Here is a 6,000-nt window from a genome sequence, read left to right as displayed (position 1 = left end):
CCTCCCCTTCTCACTTTTCTCTCCCCATCTCCCCTTACCCCCCTCCCACCCCACCCCCAAGGTCCCAAGACACTTTTTTATGATTTAAGTTTGTTTGGAACAGTGTTTAAAAATAATCTAATTCCTGACTAGTCGGTTTTAATAGATGATGTTAGCCCATCAATTAATGAGGTGTTTGGGTATCATTTTAATTGCTAAGCTGACACTGGACTTCAACAAAACTTCAATCTCCTTTCCTTTCTGCTATCATCTACTACTTTTGTGTTAGTCAAAGCATCTTCTTAAAGGTCATTGGCTTTTAAATTCTCTGCTCTTCTCTGCTCTTTTCACATTAAAATGGAAACGCTAAATAACTTAACATTCAGTGCCTTATGTATTTAGAATACTTTGGTTATTTGATTTATATACTCACACATATCGTAACACTGTGTGAAAGAATATGCCTGCCTTTTTAAAAAAGACATAATTAGAAGAAATATTTACTTGGATAAAATTTCAAAATAAAAATAAAATAATATAAATAGAGATGATTTACTACTTTGATGAAGACAACTTAGAGCTTTTTGAATCTCTAAATTTATTATAATAGGTCTAACATCACATTTTAAAACATTATTCTACATGTAAAGTAAACAGCATAGCCTAGAATAGGAATCAAAAAACGTATGATACATATAAGTCATTTCACAAGACATCATGAGTTAAAAATCGTATGATAATCTCTCTCTGCAATGAAAGCCTTCTTGAGCTCGGTGAATAAGCTTGTCCCTGAAGTTTATATACTAGCAATCCCATTTTTATTGATTTTATAAGAGATTGTCCTTTTTCATTTCTTTTTCAGAGTAAGCAGGCGAATCTACAAATACCATCCAGCCCTTCAAAGTGACTTTGGAGCTCCAAGATGAAAATAATGACAATGGGAGGCTTTGGGAAAAGACAATTGCATGCAGGACAGAAAGAGAAGTTTCTACAGGAGCGAGACTTACTAGCTATTAGTTAAGTTAAAGATTACCTAAAACCTAAATCATCAAGTAATAAACAGTACTCAATTGAAAAAAAAATGCTCTGAGACAATGATCACACATGTATTTGAACAATTCTGGATAATTTTGTAGCTGACTTCATGTTTAGGGGTACAGTCTTTGTGTTCAGTAAAGCAGCCGAAGACTGAAGCCCTGGCATGTCACCACATGTATATTGTACAACCTTGAGGAAATTGTTGCTGCTCTGAGCTTCTGTTCCTTGAACTGTGACAACATTTCCCTAGCAATTATTTCGTGGATAATGAACCAAGCTTAATACTGCAGAACATTGAGCTTATTGCTAAGTGTTCCCCGGTTACATTTTTGGAAACAGTGGGAATGACTCAAATGTGCTAGAGAAGAGAATACTTAGGTTCTTCGACCTACAATTTTCTCATGGATTGATAGCATTGCAAACAGCGTGATCTTGATGAAGTAGCTACAGGTGCCTTGCAGGCCTCCTGGTTCCTGGTTTACTCCTTTGTGTTTTAGCCTCTCAATTTCTATAGGGCTTCATGGATATTAGAAAAATGTCAGGTGGGCTGGGCGGTGGTGGCGCACGCCTTTAATCCCAGCACTTGGGAGGCAGAGGCAGGTAGATCTCTGTGAGTTCGAGACCAGCCTGGTCTACAAGAGCTAGTTCCAGGACAGGCTCCAAAACCACAGAGAAACCCTGTCTCAAAACACAAAAATAAAAAAAAAAAAAAAAAAAAAAAAAAAAAAAGAAAAATGTCAGGTGACATGTTTACTGTCATCAGATGCCCAGTAAAACTAAATATCTTCTGAATGCCAAAGGAGATAGAGTCAGGATGTGTCCTGGATATACTAGAAATAAGGCTTGGTGAGACATAATCTAGTAGGAAGAGATGGCAGTTCAGTAGAGTTATTGACACTGTTTGGCAGCAGGTGCTTAAATGTGGCATCTCATTTAATCCATAGGATGTAGGACGGATAGGAATATTTGTACCCTATTCACAGACAATAAACTGAAATTTAGAGGCTTTTGTTAAACTGAAACAAGTGAAAATCCAACTGGCAAATTGAATTTTTTTTCATTAAAAGTATCTGCTCTAGTGTCTGATAGAAAAGATGTTATACAAATCTCTGGGGCATTTTGCTATCACCTAAAGCTAAGAATTTCAGTCATATCTAATATTTCAACATACAGACCCACAATTAGCTAAGGCACAGAGAACCATGGTCATGCTCAGTCTCAAGTGGGACATCTATAGTGGCATTTGTCCTTAGTCCTTGGCTGTTACATTTGTGGGTTTCATTTTAGCACTCCCCAAGTTAAAAAAAAATAAAAAGAAAGGTAGACAAGAGTTGCTGATTTTTAAGCTCTTACTGAGACTTAAGTTCACAGCAGTTGACATATTTGAATGACAGTTCAATCTTAACCTTTTCCCTTTCTTATGTAACTAAAAAGCTGGTTGATTTTTCTGGAATATGAGTTTATTTTATGAAATTTTAGTTGTTTGGAAATGGAAGCTGTAAGCTATACAGAAAGCACTTAAATGCTATCCAATAGCAGACTTGATTATTAATTTCCATCTTCCCAAAGGTTTTCAAGGACATGCTCATTACAAGCATTGTAGAACACTGGTAATTCACTCTGAGAATTTATATGCATTCTTTTTCTCCCATATTAATAAAGTTTGAAATATGAATGTATCATATGCAAAACTCTTCCATAAGATACACTTAAGTCCCTAGACATGTTACCCTATATTAAGAACTCCTAAATGTCTACACATTTAATCAATGGTATAGTTTTATCAATGGCTTTTTGACAGAGCCAAGATTAAAAAAATGGTAAAAAGAAGTGAACAAAGTAGAAAACTGAATATAAAATTGTTTGATGATAGAATAAATCTTTTTGCTGTCTTCAGATATTTTACCCATGCCATTTCTTATTCTGCATTATAGTATGACAATCGCCATAAATTTCACTAGAAAGTGGTCAGTTCAGACCTTAAGGTCACTTTAGTAATTGGAGGTGAGTAGCTCCCAACGTGATGGCAATTGGAAAGCACAACATTTTACTTTCATGAGTGCTGTGATTTAGTTCTTTGACCTCCAGTTGGCTAAGCATGAAATATATGACATTCCACTTCTGATATATGTGTATGAAAGCTCATGGGACTAAAAGCAGATGCAGGTTAAAACTACTGTCCGAACACCAACTAAAGTTAGGCTGAAGTCCTTCAGGTGAGTAAGAAACCAGGAAGGGAAAGGGAAAAGCAGGAAACCAGAATGATAGGAAAAAAAGCAGAAAAGGAAAAAAAAAGAATAATAGGGATGTAAAGAAAGAAAAAGTCATTGGTTTATTTTCCAATCTGCACAAATGGGATTCACATGTGTGCAAAAAAATATTTTGAAAGGCCTTTAACATAAACAAGGGCAGCTGTTTTAGACATCATACCCTGTGCATGTTTGAAAGATACATCACATACACACACACACACACACACACACACACACACACACACACAAATCCATGCTGAAATGTCAGGTTTATAACTCTACGAGACAGGTCCTACAGTTTAGAAGTTGAAAGTAAGTTCCTTGCTCCTATAAACATTAAACTGTCAGCAGGGAAGAGAGTTCAAAAGTTATGATGGTCTGAAAATGTGGTGCTAAATGAAGTCTGAAGACCTATTAGTCCGCCTGTGAGGTAAAGCAGGGCCAGTTACACTCTGCTGTTAGCATGGATACGTGCACTTGAGATCAGCAGGAGCTCTGGCCACTAAAAGGCCAGTCAAGATGATGTATAGCACCTTCTTCATAAACACAAAGATAATAGGACAGGATTTTGTTATTCATTTAGCAAAGGCATACACACTGGAAATGACAGATAGGTTTACAAATAAACTACTCTTTCCATAAAGATCTGCAGAGGATTCATACAGAGCTCATTTCAAAGTAATTGACCGTGATCATTTTTCCTTTGCTTTTGAGTTTTATGAAGATAAACAATGTTTGAACATAGAAATGATTTCACGTAAGAGTTTTGACAAACTCTTGTTTTTATTATGAATGATTTTAGAATGAATAACCTAGATAAATATAAAATAAGAAGAGTTCAATTCTTTAGGTAAAGGTTATGTTCATTTTTCCTTCTGCAGTTGAGTATTTATTAGTCTGTGTAAATTTGTTGGCATGTTGCTCCTGCTTATGTGCTGTCCCCATTTCCCCAGTGGGGTGGCAGTGGTGGGAAGGGGGAGGAAGGGGGAGGAAGGGAAGGGAGTGAGAAGACTCAAAGTCAAGGACAAAGTCTCTGAGATATTCCAATGCAGAAACGCTTTGCTGTAAAAAGGTTGGGAAGTTTTATGGGGTTATGAAAATTAAGCTGCTGCAGGAACGGTTCCGATTGGTCCTTATGAAACTGGCAGTCGTTGCTGGTGTGTTGTGATTGGCTAGGTGCGCATGTCATTAGTTATGGTGCTTTTGGTCTGCTGACAGGTTGTCCTGGCTAATTTTGCTTACTCATTGTGAGTGCATGTGCTTGCTTGTGCGTGTGCTATTGCCCTGCATCATATCATCAGCATCATATCGAGCAAGAACACTTATGAGTGTGCTATATCAAAGTCATATGGTACAGCTCAGAGTATAAGTGAAAGATTCATGCAGCAAAAACGTGGTGGGAGACCGCTTTGGGTGGGAGACAGATATGCCATGCAAAGAGAACTTGGGTATAGAGTTTAATTTATTAGTTTAGGGGGAGTATGGCACTAAGGGATAAAAAGTGTGTATGTGTGTATGTGTGTGTGTGAGAGAGAGAGAGAGAGACGGGGGGGGGAGAACTGAAATGAAGGAGGTGGTTGTTACCTCTTCAAAAGAGGGAGAAAGAGAGACAGAGAGAGCATAGGAGAGGAGAAGACTCTAGATCAGCTTGCCTGGGGGTGGGGGTATCGGGGAGGGCTTGTCTCTTAAAGGGACAGGATACCCAGGTGACAGGGAAGGTCAGTAAAATGATATCAGTAAGAAGGTATGGACAGGCTTGGATAACATCATATCAATCATATCAACCAAAGAGGTGTTAGAGAACATGGAAGGGTGTGGATAGCCCGGAAGAAAATCTGAACAATAGGACAGGTATAGAAGCTCCTACTCCCATAGAAAGAAGGGGTAGAGAGCTGCTATTGGAATATACAGCAGGTGGCAGTTACTGTGCAGCAGGTCAGGCCATTAGATGCTTGATTCCCCAGTGGGCAGCCCTGCCTGGAAGAGCCCTGGGATCACTGACTGGGGAAACCAGTTGCTCCTGTCTTTACTTTCTCTCATGAGTCACTTCATTTGTCCCATAAGAACTTCATTTCTTCCCTAATAACAGCTTTAGGTGCATTCCCACTACTTGGATGTTTTTCTCATGTATATAGTTCATCTATTGGGCACACATGTAGAGGGTGATTCTGCTTACGTTATATAATATTCGTGAACAGAAATAAAACTAGGATTTTTTTCCAGCTACAAAGACAGCCTATTATACATTTAGCCAAGACCTCAGCAAATTCAAAGCAGTCTGGTTGTCCCTAGAGACACACACACAAGGTCATTTCCCCATGTGTAATTTACTGACTCAAAGCCAAGGTTTGAAATAACTTGAGTCTGCACGTACTCCTTACTGCTCAAGGTCCAGCTAACTAATTGTTGTTGGTAAGTCTTGATTTCCAATGTCATGTTCTCTCTGGGAACCCTTACCAACTTAGAGCTACATTCATGTGTCATTGTGACATTTCTAGCCTGAGAGACACTAAGTCACTTAACTTATGTGGAGAGTTTGGGTAGGGCGCCATCAAACAACCTGTAATTGTCCAAAGTTTGGCTATGACAAGGGAGAAGCAGCAGAGAGGAGCAGCAGTGTTGAGAGGAGTCTGTTGTGGGAGACAGAAGCATGAGAGATGATGATGAAGAAGAAGAAGCATGAGAGATGTAGAAGAAAAAGCACGAGTGATGTAGGAGAGAATGAAAGAGT

At 38.5% G+C, this 6,000-nt stretch overlaps 1 long non-coding RNA gene across 1 annotated transcript in view; it reads left to right on the top strand.

The window, feature by feature from the left end:
* The window catches only part of LOC126497538 (uncharacterized), a 119,446-nt gene that overhangs the window by 89,220 nt on the left and 24,226 nt on the right, over nt 1–6,000 (top strand). The window lies entirely within an intron of this gene.

This window comes from Alexandromys fortis, unplaced genomic scaffold, assembly GCF_014885135.2.
Source record: "Alexandromys fortis isolate MF-2015 unplaced genomic scaffold, M_Fortis_MF-2015_v1.1 scaffold_24, whole genome shotgun sequence".
Taxonomy (NCBI): domain Eukaryota; kingdom Metazoa; phylum Chordata; class Mammalia; order Rodentia; family Cricetidae; genus Alexandromys; species Alexandromys fortis.
Note: the sequence above shows the minus strand (reverse complement) of the source record. Positions and strands in the feature narration are given on the sequence as shown.